This window comes from Thermobia domestica, chromosome 9, assembly GCF_964235325.1.
Source record: "Thermobia domestica chromosome 9, izTheDome1.hap1.1, whole genome shotgun sequence".
In the NCBI taxonomy this organism is placed as follows: Eukaryota; Metazoa; Arthropoda; class Insecta; order Zygentoma; family Lepismatidae; genus Thermobia; species Thermobia domestica.
The window spans coordinates 124696112-124714389 of NC_137462.1; the positions used below are offsets into that span (position 1 = coordinate 124696112).

The 18278-nt window shown below is 33.2% G+C and overlaps 1 pseudogene; it reads right to left on the minus strand.

Moving 5' to 3' along the window:
• Positions 1-5928: 5928 nt before the first annotated feature.
• LOC145660997 (glucose dehydrogenase [FAD, quinone] pseudogene) lies at positions 5929-15127 on the minus strand (annotated as a pseudogene).
• Positions 15128-18278: the final 3151 nt, after the last annotated feature.

An 18278-nucleotide genomic window follows, 5' to 3' on the forward strand; every position in this document is an offset into this window, starting at 1 on the left:
GGGCCGGAATTTTTAGGCCGGGCCCTGCCCGGCCTGGCCCGACCCGAGTCCGAAATATGTTTAAACATTTAGACATGAGCCCGGCCCGAGCTCGTGTGATAATCAAATGAGCCTGAAATAAGCCTGAATTACAGGAACTTAATAATTAACGCAAAATTGTATTTTTATTTACAGCAACTAGATGTTTCATTTTTCGATTGTGCTTTAAAAGTTCTCCAGAGAGAACAGTTCAATAATTATCGTTGTACAGTATTTACAAAGTTAGGCCCGAAAAGGCCCGCGAAGTATGGTTGTATATTTAAAATTTTACAGCCCAAGCCCGGCCCGAGCCCAAAGTGATATATACTTTGTAAGCCCGAATCAGGCCCGCGGGCCCGAGCCCGTGCAGACCTCTACTCTGGGGGCACTTAACCTCGAAACAAACATGCCTGAAAGAAACACTGGCCCCCAATATTTAGAGAACTTTAAATTTTGTTCTCTGTAGCTTATCCAAAGGTTATTTTAAAAATATAAAGATGAGAGTACTCAATTTGGTATCTTTCAAATAATCGATTTTGACAATTTTCTAATAGATACTCAATTTTATGGAATAAAATACTATTAAGAGGGAACTACTGTTGTTATGATTTTATATCTCTGATATAAACCTAAAGTTCAAGCAGTAACTATAGCATTAAGTCTATGTTTATGTATGTTAGTATAAAATCAGAGATATAAACCTAACCTAACCTGACTTTACCCAAGAAACTACCCTAGAAATAACATATCTTAGAAAAATAAATATTTTAATTATTCGTTTCGAACGTAAATTATATTTTATTCAGTGCAATAAGATTAATAAAGAATAAATTTTTCTAAGAGTTTGCACTGCCTAAAAGCCTGTGTTATTAAAAGAGTTTTGTTTCATATTCAAGTATTTACTGTTCGAAAATTTATTTACTTATCTCATTAGAATTGCAAAGCAGTATATGCTTTCAATTATATAACAGTGTGGTTTTGTTGTCTTCTATTTGTTTTTCTTTCTTTTCTTTATTTCTTTTTTCTTTTTCTCTTTTTTCTTTTTTTGATCTTGTAGCACTTTTAAGCAGAAACATTTATTTAAACTACATAATGAAATAATCGTTTAAAAAAGAAAACTTTTTATAACTTGCACAGAAGGAAGAGAAACTGATTTTTAGTTGAGTAAAATAAAGAAATGACAACAAAAGCAAAAGTATTAAAAGCTCTTAATAAGGTTGACAAGTCATTTAAACGTTACGATTCCCAATGCTTATAATCCTACAATTGTCTCTGTTTGCCCCACTAAAAAGTGTTTTATCCTTTTTTTAGTGCCTTTCACGAATATTTTGTTTTTAAAGGTGTTTTACACTTATTATTTTTATTTACTTTTCATACATAAGATATATTCAGTTAGTTCTATGTAGAAGTCTATATATCATGCACTACTTCCAGAATGTGAACCATAACTGTCACGAAGACCTTTGGTTGCTATACTGTACAGTACATGCCAACTCCAGAGAATTTCTGGCTGCATAACAGGATATTATATTGGGTCACAATTTATTATTTCCTACTTTTCTTTTTATCTGAAACACCACGGGGTCGGATCCGATCCAACCATACCGTCTATGGCTTCACAATGTACCATACTAGACAAGAGGAGTTAAATTATTCGTTGAGCTAACTATATGTATTCAGATATATACGTATATATAGTTAGTGCTTCAGATGAAAGAAAGTCGGAACTAGTAGTACTTTTAAGGAGTAACTTGCCTAAAGAAAAGTTAGTAATGGTGCGTTGTTGGATCAAACTGGCAACCAGGCCATACTATTAACTACTAAAGGTTAATTTATTTTACACTAAAACGGTAAAATGTAGCGAAATTGTGTAAAACAAATATTGTGTTGCCCTCGGATTTGCATATCTGTACAACATTTCAGAGCTCTGGTTAGTATGTAAGTGCGTGAAATTTAAAGTGCAAGATTTTACTCTAACAGAAAAACGAACAGAAGAATAACGCAGTTAAAATCGTTATAAAAACGTATTTCAGTTTACGTTCAGTATTTGTAATACTGGAAGATTACTTCCAAACGTTATTGGATTTTTATTTTTAAACTTTGTATATGAGAGTCCATATGTGTAGTTGCATGAGGAGGAGACTGGGGATTTTGGTTGGTAGTCTTTATTTCATAGAACTCATGAAGAAAGAGCTAACACAGGATGCCAAACATGAATTACGAACTCTCGGCAAAAATTGCCCCTGGAAACTAACAATCGAACATAATATAATACAACACTATGCATACTGTAATTCATTACAAAAAGACAATGAAATTATGGCACATAAAAATGCCAACTGTAATGGAATAAGTACAATGATGCACTATATACAAATTAAAAGGAAATGGAAAAAACATGGAATGTTAATTAGTTTAACACTTTCGTCTTGTAGTTCATTCCCTGGGACAGAAACAGTCGAATAGAGATTTTACTCATGTTCACATGCAGTTTTCTTACATTTTCAATAAAAACTTTTGGAGATGCCAGTGGGTGCGGACGATTCCCTTTGACCTCTCTTTATCCCCTTCCATATGACGACCATTGCTTTAGAGGTAATAGGTATTTTTCACATTAGGTCCATTCTTGCAACTTCACTGTTGATTCTTTGCAGCATTTTCAGTTTGTTATTCTCTGATTTCATTTTCTGAGTTATATTCTTAAACTCATTATCATCAATACCACTCCGCAGGTGAACTGTAATAATTATTTTCCGAACTCACTTATTTCAAGTTGAGAAGCATCGTTTTAATTTCACTTTCACTTAAAGGTCTTGATGTAGCTGAAAGTTCTGGTATCTATTGATGTATGCTGAAACTAACAGTGATTTATCTTAATAACACGTAGCCTGTTAGCAACGTTAGAAATAATATTCGAGCTGATACAGAGAAGAACAAAAGCTTTCTGCAAGTCTGCGCAAATGAAATAAAAGCATTGATACTAAATATAATACAGTTATAATAGAACTCTAATTATCCGAACTTCAGTTGTCCGGATCGCAGAATATTCGGATCGATATCAGAAAACAAAACAAAAAAAAATGCATTCTAAAAAAAAAAACTTTTTGGTTCGTTTACGTTCGCTCGTAAAAATACAAGTTCCTTCAAATTTCTATTTAAGCCGAGAGTTCACCAATTGCAAAGGTACAACATTTATTTATTCTTATATTCTAAAAGAAAATACGAAGAATTCATTTGTTTTACAAATTGTAACTGGAATTTTAATTAAAAAAGAAAATAGGCAGTATCTATTAAGTATTTAACCTAGTATTACCTTTTGATTAAACAAAAACGATTTCAGAGAATATTTTCTTATTTCACAACTATTTAGTATAGTTGATCCAATTATCCAGATATCTGCATATCAGGATTGTGTCCAGAACTGAATATTCGAGATAATCAGAGCTATACAATATTTTAATACAGAAACAAACGTAATATTGAAAATACAAAAAATCAGTTTTTAAGAGATTAATGTAAAGCAAAACAAGTTAATATGGAAAAGACTGGTTCTTTGTAGCATGTCTGTGCATATGACAAAAAATAAAGGACTGACTTTAGGTTATTGTGAGATTGTAAAGAAATAGATTATAAACACTACATATTAACTATATATCACTATATATTATATATAGTATTATAAACACTATATATAGTTCACTACAATTTCCATACTGTAAACCATTTTCAGATTTTGGTCTGTAAGTTGATCACGAAAGCATTTGACCATTTCTCTTTCAAACATCACATGCTGTCAATATATTCAGTAAAGAGCATGTTCACTTGTTTATTTGTTTATGGGTGTAGTAACGCATATTTTCTCCTAGTGAGCTGGACGGTAACTTTAACATGACATGATATAATACTAGTATTAATATGCTAATGAATTACAGAACTCCGAACTGTAGTCCAATTACACATAATTTGCAAAATATGTAACATAATACGGCAGAGCTGTACAGCCTATGTATGAACTAGCATGTGGAAACATCAGAAATTACTTGTTAAAATTTATGTTGTTACTTCAAATGTGAGATATGCTAGTTCACACGTACACTTACACAAATTATACTTTGTCAAATCCTTCTTGAGCAATACGTTCAACAAATAAGGTCATTAGTGTACTTAGCATGTTTATTTACCACTAGAAGAGAGTATATTATTACGTTAATACGTATATAGATGATAACATTTAAAACAGAAAATAATGTAGTTCTCTCCAATTTCCATGCTATCAACTGCTCTAATTGTATGCCAAGTTAGGATTAAGTAATACAATGAGCATAAACACACAATACGTTATAACTATCCAATGAAATTTTTATTTTATACCTTTTAATAATAATTTCCTAAACAAATTACTTTTTTTTCGTAAGAAAATGATTAATCAAGTGTTAGTTAGTCCATAATAATAAAGCAACTCGAGGCAGGTAGAAAAGAAGCCGAACGCAAAAGGCGGAACTGAAATTCATCACTGTATGCTATTTTTCTCACTGTGGATATGTAGTTTTATGGGTTCACTTTATAATTCCAGTAATGGTGATTAGAGTGGAAAGAATACTAATGGATTAATAAATGAACTCCCCGTCTATTTTTCAGTTTTAAAAAAATGAATGAACATTTATTCGGTCAACCAATCCGTTTAATACTAGTGAAACATCATTAAATATTCTTGGTTTTAGATTCTCAAGAGCAGCTCTAATAGAGATACAGTATATCTTGTGAAGGAGATATATTCGAAAGATTCAGTTAAAGATATTAAATAATTTTGATTAGGTACTAAGAAAATGAGTGAAACCAAAGCGTTATATATATATATATATATATATATATATATATATATATATATATATATATATATATATATACAACATAGAGAGATGACAATCATTCTTCAATAGCCCGATCTTGCTCAAACCACAGTTAATAGACTCATTTTCCTTTCAAAATATCTCTGTGTGTGCACCTGTAGTACCTACAGGTAGTGTTATATTGTATATGAGCTTCAAAGAAAGGCTTCTAAAGAACGATATATATATATATATATATATATATATATATATATATATATATATATATATATATATATATATATATATATATATATATATATATATGCCTCTGTACCCATCTATTCTAGGTATAAAGGTATAGAACAGTGGTTCCCAACCTGGGGAACGTGAAGAGTGGGTAAGGAGGTGCAAGATCTCAAGGAATAAACTGTGAAATGATGAAAAAGGACCACTTGAAATACCTATTTATAATTTAGCTTTAAAAAAGTTCAAAGAGACAATATTTGACATTTCGTCTTTCCTATGCCTATTCTATATTTCCCCGTAATTAAAAAGTAAGTACAAACTGGCAATAATATGGTTATATATTATTATTAATATTATTATTATTGAAGATTTGAAAATTCAGTGGTCCATCTGAAATCGCAGATGGGATCAGATAAAAAAAAAACAACTCGTGTGACCATAGAGCAGGAGCGGATCCAAGACTGGCCCAGGGAAGTGGGAGGGGAGCCTGGAGGAGATGAATGATCCTTCTGTCCCTTGAAACCGCCTATGCCAACGAGCGGGAAAGAGGGAGGCGTGAAGTATGTAGAATTCCTGAAAGTGGGCGACATGTACTACTAGTACAGAGCTTTTGAGAGATGAATGCTCCTATTCATTTTCAACATGAATGTGAAGAAAAGATTATTTATCAGTAAACGGCAACAAATTGTCTTCACAGAAAATTATGTATTTGTCTATATAACCAACCTAATGGATAATTATCATTTATTATTATGTCTATTTGATGTGGCCAATCTTAGACGGATGTTAAGTTACAAAACAAAATACATTAATGTAATTTTGTTAAACTTGGCTAATTTCTAGTGTGTAGCCAATCTGATTTGATCAAATCTGAGCCTTTCTCTGCAATCATAATTGTTGGAGCATTTGTGTAGCCAGAAATAATGAAAGGCATAATAGATGCGTCAATTACTCGTAGCTTTTTAATGCCGTGAACTCGAAGCTTAGGGTCAACTACAGCAGTGTGGTCTTTAGAAGGCCCCATTTTGCAGGTACCTACGTAGTGTTGAAATGTACTGGTGTAATGTTGAATAACACACTTCATGTAATCATATGTACCGAATTCATGTTGAGTGCAATTTTCCATTGGTTTGATTTCTAATTGTGCACCAATATCTTTAAAAACGTTAGTTTCGTTCAACTGAAAACCCATCTTCATTGTTATAATCATCTTTTCGATATCATTTGGATGATCTAAATAGTTAGGATCAATCAATGGATAATCCCAAGGGTTATTAGATCGTAGTCGGACGGTTCCACGACTTCTAGGATGTAGATATACTGGAGTAACTGCAAACTTATTATAATATGGCAGTAGGTACGGCTTGCCGTTTGTTTCCGTATTAATGGGGAAAAATGAGAATACCATATTTGCATATTTTTCTTGAACACTCATTAGATGTGTATGCAATAGTGTTATTACTTGTAAAGGACCAAAAGATGCTAACGGCCCTCTTCTATTTACAAGATAATTATATACATTACAAGCTCTTTGGTCTTCAGATACTGGAATTGTAGCCGTTTCTTTAAGGGAGTATGTAATTCCTTTAAAGGTAATATGATCATGTAGATTAGACCCCACTTTGAGATTTTGTATCACTCGTATTCCATGTTGTTTGAGATGATTTTCGGGGCCAACTCCTGAAAGCATAAGTAGCTGTGGTGACCGAATTGTACCTGCGGAAAGTATAATTTCTTTCCTGGCTCGTACAGTGAAATTTTTTCCTTCTCTGTTAAATTGTACTCCGTACGCTACTTTCTGTTTTCTATCTATAAGTATTTTAGTAACGAAAGAATTTAATGAAATGTGTAAATTCAGTCTGTGTTTAATCGGTCTAAGAAAGGATTTGGCTGTACTATATCGTTCTCCGTTTAAACTGGTAGATTGTGCCAGCATTACACCAATTTGACTTTCACCGTTATAATCTCGATTAGTTATTCCAAGTTCTTCAAGAGCTTTAACTATTGACATTGCATTGCAATCAGTATATGGGAGGCGTTGAACTGGTTGGTATCCACCAATAGAATGATGAGACGTCTTCGCGTATTCTTTATTTCCATTATTTTCTGATTTCAAAAAGTAAGGAAGAATTTCTTTATAACTCCATCCTGTATTTCCCAAAGACTTCCACTTATCAAAATCTCTCTTATTACCACGTATGTAAAACAAGGCGTTGATAGCACTTCCTCCACCAAGTACTTTTCCAGCAGGTAGGCGACAAGTTCCATTGTGAGATAAACAAGCATTTTTTTGACGCACCGTCTGATAATCCCAATTTAGTTTTGATCGTATATTATATATTATATTAGCGGGAACATCTGCCTCGAATGGTTGATCTCCACCAGCTTCCAATAAGAGAACTTCCCAATGTGGATTTTCTGTTAATCTGTTTGCAATAATTGATCCAGCAGTTCCTCCACCAATAATGATGAAATCATACTCCTTGGCGATGTTTTCTATATTAATGTTTCTGACAGAATTCTCTTGAAAACGTTTCTTGTTTTCTTCAAAAATGGCTTTTAATGTATCAGGCGATATGCTTGGACACTGAAGATCAAAGTCATCCTTGGAGCATAAGTTTGAAGTGGTTTGGTTGGCATTGTCAGAATCTGAAACGAAATTAAGAAATATTACTAACATAATTATAATATTGTATGTTTCAGTTGTAAAAGAAAGAAAAAAAAGAAAAACAATATTAAACAATCTTCGTGTCTCGGTATTTATTTTCAACCGTATGTTTAAATCAAGTCGGTATCATTTGTAAGCAGGATAAACCGCTGCTTGAATTCACTTTCAGAAATACTTTAATTGAAACCGTTGTAGCCATATACTGTTTCTGCGATTACGATGATGAAATATAAGGTAATTCAGAGAAAGATATTTCAGTTACCATGTTAATCGAAACAAAGAGGAGCATGTTTGTTTTGCTTTGCGTGTTGGTTAATGACGGGTGTCCAAGGGTTGTACCGCTGAGAGTATTAGGGGGGACATAACTTTTCATTGAAGCTGGATAATCAAACTGAATAATAGTAAATTTGGGGGAAATATACATTTGAGAGGCAGAATGGTAAGTTTGGATGAAGAATGGTAGTAAATTAGGAGGTTACGCCCAAACCCTTATGGGGACAGAAATCACTGTAGTTAATACTTGGTGTTAAATGTGTTACACATCATTTTCCTTTCTCAATACAAATACTTTGTAATTCGGATAGTACCGAGTTATAATTTAAACTTGAAGTCATATCATTGTTAATTTGGTAGCTCATTAAACTGAGTTTCATTAAAGAGAAAGTTAAATAACGTAGAAACATAGTCATTCATTGTTTTGAAACTTAAGCTGAAATAATACTCATTCTTGCATATAGTATTGTCATCATACGAGGTCAAAAGAAAAGTTCGTTCATTATGACTAGTGAATGCTATCATGTGAATAGATTTAATTAACCATATATACACACATAAAATTAAAACTAATTATTTTTTAGCACCGAAAATTGTGACTTCTAACCGAAATTGAATGTAAATTGAGCCAGAATCAAAATTTGTAAGTGATGTGGTGAAACATAACACTCATGTCAAGTGTATTTTAAGACGGAAAACACACATTTTTCAAGATTTGCGTGATATTAAGAACAATCATTACCAATCATATGGTTTTCCTTCTCAACTTTAGAGATATATTTATATCATAAAAAGAAATAAAATTTGGACATAAAGAACAATTGGATATTAAGAACAATCATTACCAATCATATGGTTTTCCTTCTCAACTTTAGAGATATATTTATATCATAAAAAGAAATAAAATTTGGACATAACAGCCACTATACTAATAGAATGTAGATCTAGTGGCTCAACCTAAATTTTGGCATGCAACTAAAATTTAGGCAATGTATACAAATCATTATATCCAATAACATTCCCAACATTTAGATGTACACTCATGTCCAAAATTATTGTCCCATGTCTATAAATATGTTGTAGGAATATAATTTGATAACGAATTCGCCCGGTATTTTTTATAATGTTAGTATCTGTAGACCTATAATCGGCAAAGATATGAATGTGGCAAAATTCATGTCAAAAGAGCAGTAAATAAGAACAATAAAATGAAAATAAAACTTTCTTGTCCATTTCGCAACATTTTGTTTTACTCATTCTAATTTTCGTATTTGTAATTCTTTTCCTATTAAATTCACCACAAATATACATATCGTGATTATACACGTACTAACAGTATTAAAAGTACCCAGCAAAATCATTATCAAATTATATTCTTACAAGAAGACAGGTATAGACATGCGACATTCATTTTGGACATGAGTGTACCTCTCTCAAATTTGGTAAAAGAGCAAAATGGGCTAACAAATATTTGAGTGGGAGAACAAAGATTTAAACATATAAATTGTTCATTGTAGATAACAAAATTACCAAACCCCTTTGAATGTGCCCTTGTCAAATTTGGGAGGTGTGAAAGATGGGCCACGAAAATCTGGAGCGTAGAATAACTAAACATTGGATAAAGCATCATAACTAGCAAACAATTGTTAGTATCCGAATTGGAACACATGTACTGTTATCAAATTTTGGGAAAGTCACAACCTAATTTGTAGTGAAACAGCTGAACTTTGAATATATATAAACCATTATAAATAACAAAATTGTAAAACGTTGGGTGGCCATATGAACTCCTATCAGATTTTAAGAAAGGTGCAGTCAATATGGAAGTTTGAAACATCCAAAATTCAAACATAAAAATCATTACAGATAAAAATTGCCAACATTTTGATTGAGCCATATCAAATATTGCACACCTGTGTATGAAGTACAAACTGATGTACAATATTGCAATTTAATCATACTGCCAATAAAATAAGTTAGTTTTATACGCTATTAATTATGCACATCTGGGGTAAACATACCACGGTTTGATAATTGACAAACATTTCGTTATGGGTATCCTGAATAATACATCTCTAAAAAAGTATAATGTGGACCAACAAGGATTACAATCTTTTACTTATGCCAAAATTGTAATAGAACAGACATTAACAATCTATGAGTATAATGCCGCCATTATTTTTGAATACTGAGTAAATGTGACAGTTTTCGCAAACTATTCCCCAAGAGTATCACCGATTATAACCATCTAGCTTTAAAACCATCACCATTATCACCGTGCAAAATTCGTTCAATATGGTTCAAAGGTGCTTGAACTAATTTGATAAATGAAGTGTCTTAAATGTGTTAAGTGTAGCTTTTCGGTTACCATCCATCAAGAAGAACTGGTTATAACCATGTTGCTTGAAAAACCTCTTTACCATAAACCACTGTCAATGTCAAAGATTTGTTGTTGTAGGATAAAAACATCAGCATCTTAAAAGAATGGTTTTGAACAAAAATACATCAAGAAGCACTAAATTATGGCTTTTATTTGAAGTTAACCTTTCAGTTATGTAATCTGGCCTAAAAATATTAACTTAGCCCGAGAAATGGCTTTATCGGATTGCTGCTTTCAAAGCTACATCTCAAAACATTAACACCCAAGATGGCGGCTTTTCAAAATGGCGGCTTTTCCCAAAAATGGACGCTTTGGAACTTTCAATATGTTAATTAGAACACCTCCCAGGATATTTCAACCAATTTTCAGCGTGTTTCTCGTAATGTCCGGATCAAAGCCTAATTTATAATATATATGCCTTAGATACGGCAACCATATTAGAAATGGTCGCCATATTGGATGACGCAAATGTTGGAACGATGAGGACTTTTGGAGAATTTGGTCAGTATCTTGCACACCAAGTTACGAAAATTCACTAATTTTGTGTGGATTTCACAAAATTTTTATCCCTTCAGACTAGTCTTTAACCCCTACAGCATCACAATAAATTTAATAAGATTGCGGCTTGCTGCACATAAAATTGAATATGTCCGTTAGTTTAGAGATACACCAACGTAATTGAGCTCGTTAGAAAGCTCTTGAAACGACAAATAACGATTACTTCCGAATATTTCCTCGTATGTGTACCCTCTTTCCAAGTTGTTTAGAGTTAAACCTCAGAAAACAGATCAAGAATGCATTTTATTTTTACTTTAAGCTCGCCTATTTGAAAGCAGTGCTAACGTAAGACAAGTAGTCGTTGTAAATAACAATTTGCAATGGATTTTCTGTAAAATAAAGCAAAAACGAAGTTTCTATCTTGCAATTCCGAATGGATATAACGTTTTAAATTTTAAGGGGTGAATTCGGTCGGCGATCATATTGATGACGTCATATCTTCGTTTTCCCAAGCTGGATTTTTTTTTTTTTTTTTTAAGATTTCGAGTGTATTGATTAGGATAACATTCTGAAATCTCCGCCAATTTTCAGATTGTTTATCATAATGTCCGGATGAAAGCCTAATTTTCCTGGACTCTTTTTCTGAGCAATATTTATTAGAATTATTTTCTTTCATTTTATGCAAAGAATCATCTCTCGAAGTTTATTGGGTTATCTATCTAGTTAGCTCACGAGTCTTTGGAGCCGGGGACTCGAGTTCTATTCCCGGCGAGAGTTAATGTGATTCGAATTGTGTATGTGAAATTCGAATGTGTGTGTGTGTGTGTGTGTGTACCACGCACATCCGCCTAGTATTTTTATAGTTCAGGGTATACTCATTTTAGATCAGAGATGCAGTGGAGGATATAAATATACAGTACGTTTCTGAAAATGATTGAGCGAATACTTAAAAAGTTTAAGCAATACATTGCTCCTCGGTGCTAAAAGGCACATAAAACGCGAAATCAGCCTTAAAACAAATGAATAATTAATTCGACAATTCATATTAACGCCAAGATATAGAACTACTGTCATCCCATGCCGAATATACATTTGGTAACCATATATCCACGAGGAACCTCCAAAATATGCATGAAGTTCCGTAAATCTAGCGGAGTCCAAATTTAGTGAAATCCTGTGAGTGTTCCCCACCTTAAGCTCGTAGTACATGTCCTGATAGCTGACTAATCTTTATACTTACTCATATTTTATAATTATTCATTTGAATTACATGTGTGACACTTACATTTTGCCTACGGGCAAAATCAATTTAATATGTAGTTCAAAAATATTAATATACTAAATTCTTTCTGCTAATTACTTTCAAAAAAAGTTTTGTAAATGTACATAAGGAGTTTTAAGTTCCGAAATTGTGAAATGCACTATGAAAGTATTTTATTTTTCTTCATAATCATTTGTATAGGCTATGACAGTAACTGAGCACGTCTAATGCTTAAAAAATCTACTGCGGAGTCCCATGAAATAATACAAGTCAGTCTTTTTCCACGCGATTAGCAACCAATTCTTCTCATCTTGTTTATGCGGCTGCACTGGTTGCACACAATCAGCATTCAATTTAAAAGCTTTACCATATTTCCTCCGCTCTATGGAGCTAGGTATAAAATAAGTTTATTTAGACACGGTAAAAGTGTGATTAATTAATTGTGCGTAAGGGTAACCGTTTAAATGACTATTCTGTGAGGCAGACAGAGTCAAGCTAGAACACGTGAACAGGAGGTAACGACAAGCATTGTTACTTACGTTATTGCCAAATCTCTCATGGACATCAATCAGGGTTACAGATTTGATATTAAAGAAGCTAAAATTTTTATTTGGTCGTTTCTCATTCGTGTATATAAATAAATGTCCATAATTGTTCTTTTTCATGTTTTTCTTCGCATTAATTGAGAAGGCACAGTACATTAGCGAGCCTCCCCTGAGTTAAAGATGGAGCTTCTGGGAAAGGAGTTTATTGAACATGACTATACAATCATTGTATTTCGTGATAAATTATATTTTTAAAAAAATACTCGTAGCATCAGGAATCTCAAATGCAACATATTGCATACTATTAAGTTAACCAATATTTACTTTTGAGATCTTTTATTCCGTTCAAAAGTTTCAGTGCCCACCAAATATGACATCAGGTCTATAAGACAAGACCTCAAAATATTATTAGTTGATTTAATAGTATTTTATAGATACAATCTGACTCGCTTTGATATTTTTAATGTTTTTTGTTGCGTTAAACATATCCAGTAAACCTTTTTTATTGATAAAAGTGGTATGAAGTGTAGATAACCTTTCACAACCTAGTACTTCGTATTAGCTAAATACAGAGTGTCCAATATACAATGCAACCCGGAGTTTGGGATAGTAGAACTTTTGAACCTGAAGCGATACACAAATAATGGTTATACCAAAATAAAGCTTTGCTCATGCACATATTTTTAAACTAGGAAGCAACGATTGAAATACAGTAGGAACCACACAGTGTTGCCAGATGTAGCCGAAAGTGTAAATCTTTTTTTTTTTTTTTTTTTTTTTTGCAAAACATCTCAATTGACTCATAACTCATACGAAGATGCTCTGTCGTTAATTTTCAGTTTGTTTAGTTGGAGTAGCTTGGAAACTATGGAACAGAAAAAAGATTTTTTCATTTCCACCGATACCTAATCGGGTAAGGCCTTTGTAAGGAGGAACTAGGAAAATCGTATTTTTTATATATTAACACACTGAAATATCAACATTGTTGATGTTTCAGTGCATCAAAAGGTGTGTTAAGGATCTGTCTACATTATGCAATTCCTGAAAACAATGAAAAAGAAACTTTGAAATTACCATGATAAAACATTTAGTTACATACACTCGGCAACACTGCTATTCATTTCTATGGGGCTACTTAAAGCAAAAGGTATACAAGAACAATTCTCGAACTATACAAGACCGGGAAACGAATATTCGCAGTAGCCATTGATAATATTAACATTCTACTCTTCGTAAAATTGCTGCCAACGTAGTGAAACGTGTGAACCATTGTTTGGATCAAAACAGGGGACAACTCCAGCATCTGCTGTGGAGCTGATAAGTGATAACTCATTGCGTGGTAGTAGCAGTGTTGCCGGGTGCATGTAAGTAAAAGTTTTATTATGGTAATTTCAACGTTTCTTTTTCATTGTTTACAGGAATTTCATAATGTAGACAGATCCTTAACACACTTTTTGATGCACTGAAACATAACCAATGTTGATAATTCAGAGTGTTAATTTCTGAAAACTACGATTTTCCTAGTTCCTCCTTACAGAGGCCTCGCCCGATTAGTTATCGGTGGAAATGGAAAAATTATTTTTTTCCCCTCCATAGTTTCCAAGCTACTCCAACTAAACAAACTGAAAATTAATCACAGAACATCCATACTTACGAGTTATGAATCAATTTAGATGTTTTGCAAAAAAAAAAAAAAAAAAAAAAAGTTGATTTACACTTTCGGCTACATCTGACAACACTGTGTGGTTCCTAGTGTACTCCAATCGTTGCTTCCTAGTTTAAAAATATATGCATGAACAAAGCTTTATTTTGGTATCGCTTTAAGTTCAAAAGTTGTACTGTCCCAAACTCTGGGTTGCATTGTATATTCGACACCCTGTAGAAAATTCTGCAATGTAGAGAAGTTTGTGTAATGCCTGCTGACCCGTAGTTTGAAAAAGGGATAAAGTACTGCAGGTGATCACGTACAATGCATTTAAATTATATACCAGGTGTATCAAAAGACCGAGCCAGTAGTTCAACTCTCTTGAGATTAAAGATACGAAAAAGTGCTGAGAGGAAAGTTGTAGGAAATAGATGTTTTTAAATTTAAAATGGTAAAAAAATTTCCAATTCCATCAGCCGTACGGCATCTATGTTAAATAGAAAAGCCACGTTTCCCATTCAGCAGGCTGTTTCCTTGAGTCTTCATCATACCAAAAATACAACATTGTTGTGAAACGGATTGGAGATGTTCTAGGTTCCCTCACATAAAAATGTACAACTTCGCCGCGTCATTTTTCAGTCCCTTTACATTCAGTTCAAACAGCCTGCCGAACTGGAAACATTACTACTTCATTTAACATACGGCGGCGCCTTACCATTGTGAGGTTCAAACGGCTGGTGTGATTGGAAAATTCCTACCATTTAGGATTGTAAACCACCTATTCCCAACAATTATCTTCTCTTTCCATTTTTGCGTATCTTTACTCGTAACAGAATTGGCCTATGGCAACAGAGTTTTGATATGACGTGATATTTCAGCTTGCTTGGGGAACGCATAAAAATCTAATTTCACCACTTAGTAAATAATAATACTTAGTATCATCATACCTCAGTATCCAATATAAAGATATAGATACCTGAACCATTGTTATTATATAGATACCTAAGGCAATTTTCGCAATTTCGTTTTATACTTACAGGAATAGACAGACAACACAGCAGTAGAGATGATTAGTAATTGAAATACAATAAGTAAGTCAATCTTTTCGTTTAATAACATCGTCAGTACTTCAGTTCATCAATAACAGTTGATGTTTCTTCTTTGGTATTTCCACATTGCAATACAACAAATGTTTTTCCTCTATAGTTGCATGGTTTACGTTTTTTCTTATCGGTTTTCTGTAAGGTTATAGCTGCCTTCCGCAATTGTTATGTTGATAATTCAGCAAGTAATGGCAAGGACAAACCTTCAAGAACTATAATTCTCATATCAACTATAAGATACGCCTATCACGAATTCCTTCTTCCTTGAAAATTAGTTTTATAGGAAGTTGGTTAACATTGTTACCCGGGAGTGAATGTTGTGATGGTTTCGAGTACTTTAGCATGTTTGATGGTTCGTAGTATTGCAGCACACAATTTCTTCCTATCGTGTACTACAGTTCTGGAATTTGATTCGTCATGTGTCGTTTCTTGTTACCCATTCCTCTGTTCGCGCGCTATAATCTACAGACAAAGGAAATATACGTTATCAATTATACAACCATTTCTTTGATGAATGCGGTGTAAAAGATTAAACTTCTAAATAAGGTGCCAGGAATACAAATTGTTGTCACTTTTCTATTACTAACTAAGCTTTCGAGTTCCTTTTGTAACTTGCAACCTTATAACTAAGACTGACGTAGTTTCAAAGCGTGAAAACTGTACATTTCTCTGAAACTTTCCAACTGAATGACAGAAAGTTGAGAGAGTTGGAACTTGTGCTCTTTATTAAATCAAATCATTAACTGCATTTCACTAAATTAATATGGTAAGAATTACGGAGATTGAATAAAGTCGCTTTAAGTATTGTACAAGACATAATGCGTTTTCCGACTTCAATAATTTGAGATAATTATTCTTATGCCATGACGCTGAGTTCCATACTATCACCAATTCTAGCAGTCAAATAACATTTCCCATTCTACAATGCAGATCTCATGCTAGCTCATCAACTCTAAGGTACGAACAGGTAGAAAAGTTCTTTCCAATGTTACCTAGAAGAATATAAGAGTGGAACAAGAATGTAAGTCGGTATGATTATTCTGTAGATTCCGCTGCAATCAATTTCATTCCTTCATTTGTTCTTCGTTAAGCATGGTCACCGTTTCAAATACAAACAATATGTTACACTGCACTGTATATTTCGCAGTGAAGTCTTAAAAATTCAAATTTTGCTGAAACTAAGTACAGAAACAAAATTAAAAGAGCTCAATCTACATTGACACTACAGATTTTTAGTTCAGTAGTTTTCGTTACATGTTTCGAGCAAATAATTTAAATTATATTTGCATATTATATTTGAAAATAAATATTTTACTTGATAAGTAACTAACATGTTTATGTAGTTCTGGGTTACTATCCAATCTGTCGTTCTGCAAATTTCACACCATCTTAAAAATACACTTAGATGCATTAAAATTACAGATATTTTAGTGAGTCTTCGATTTTCATCACCAGATTTTTCTTGATGCAGAACATTTCATAGAACTGGACACAAGTATTACCAAGGTTAATACTTGTGATTAAGATAGATCTTAATGTTTGGACTGAGAGAGTTGTCTTTCCACTAGTCCAAATATTATTCGTGGTGAGAATCACGCTCAGTCGATGCATTTGTTCCTCGCAAAAATAGAGAAATTCGACGAGTTAGATTAAGTTTGTGTATGGCACATAATTTGACATTAAATATAAGATATCCATCCAGTGTCTATCTGGTGAGTTTTCGGTGACTTCACTCATCCAGCTAATCAAGCCTGAAAACTGTTGCACGCGCTGCAACTTTTTATTGCTCATCGTACACAGAAGTTTCATCAATTCTGAATGAAGGCTTAAGAGGGAGAGGCAAAAGTTCACCGTCTTTTCTATTTCTTCCTACCAAGTAAATGCTCCAATGGTTACTCACATCCAGTTGACTAGTTGCAGGTTCTCTAAAGGTAGTTTCCATTGAACTGAGAATAATTAAATTGTCACTTGAGTATTTTTAGTCGAAGTTAGCGTTCGAGTTAGAATTGAATTCCTTTAATGCTTTCCGTGTTCATGTGTTCGTAATAAAGAAATATAGTGAAAGACAAGGAAATTAAAAACATTCGTAATACGTTTTCTTTGGTGAAAACAACAGAATGCATATACAAGCTACTTACTACGTATCCGAGACTTTAGACATAAATTTTAAATAAAAGCAAATTCCCAATTATCCCAATTAAGAATATCTTTAGTGTCACAGAACAAAAAAGATGAATTTCCAATTGAAAGGTTTCGTCTTCAGTTTTGTGATTACAGTAGCAGGGTTTGGCGTATAGACATTTTTGCACCCAATGGCTCCTGGCTTAGCAGGTAGGGCCTCTTGGCCGGATCTAATGACCAAGAGATACATAGGAGCACCCTCTATAAATGTTAGCAATGGATACGTTGACCCACCCTTGAATTTTGGGAGAGATGCGTAGGGCACCCCTTAAATTTTGGAAATTGCCAATTTTTTCTTTTTTTTTTCTTTTTTTTATGGTGGTATAGGACAGGGTACGCCTATCCACTTGCTAGTATTCATGACCTCTATGGCTTCATTCTATGTCGCATCAGAGCTCTTCTAATTCTCCTAAAGGTAATCCAACGCCATATTAATCAGAAAAGTTGTACGTTTTTTAGAGGCTTCTATTAAATTGATAAGTATCATTAGTTACCGTATTTGAAATAAAGACATAATATATGGATATCGTCAATAAAACATTTTTATTGTCTGAAAATTTATGTATATACACAAGCAGACATAGCTTTATTTTCTTTTCATTCAGATACAATTTTATTTTTTTAACGT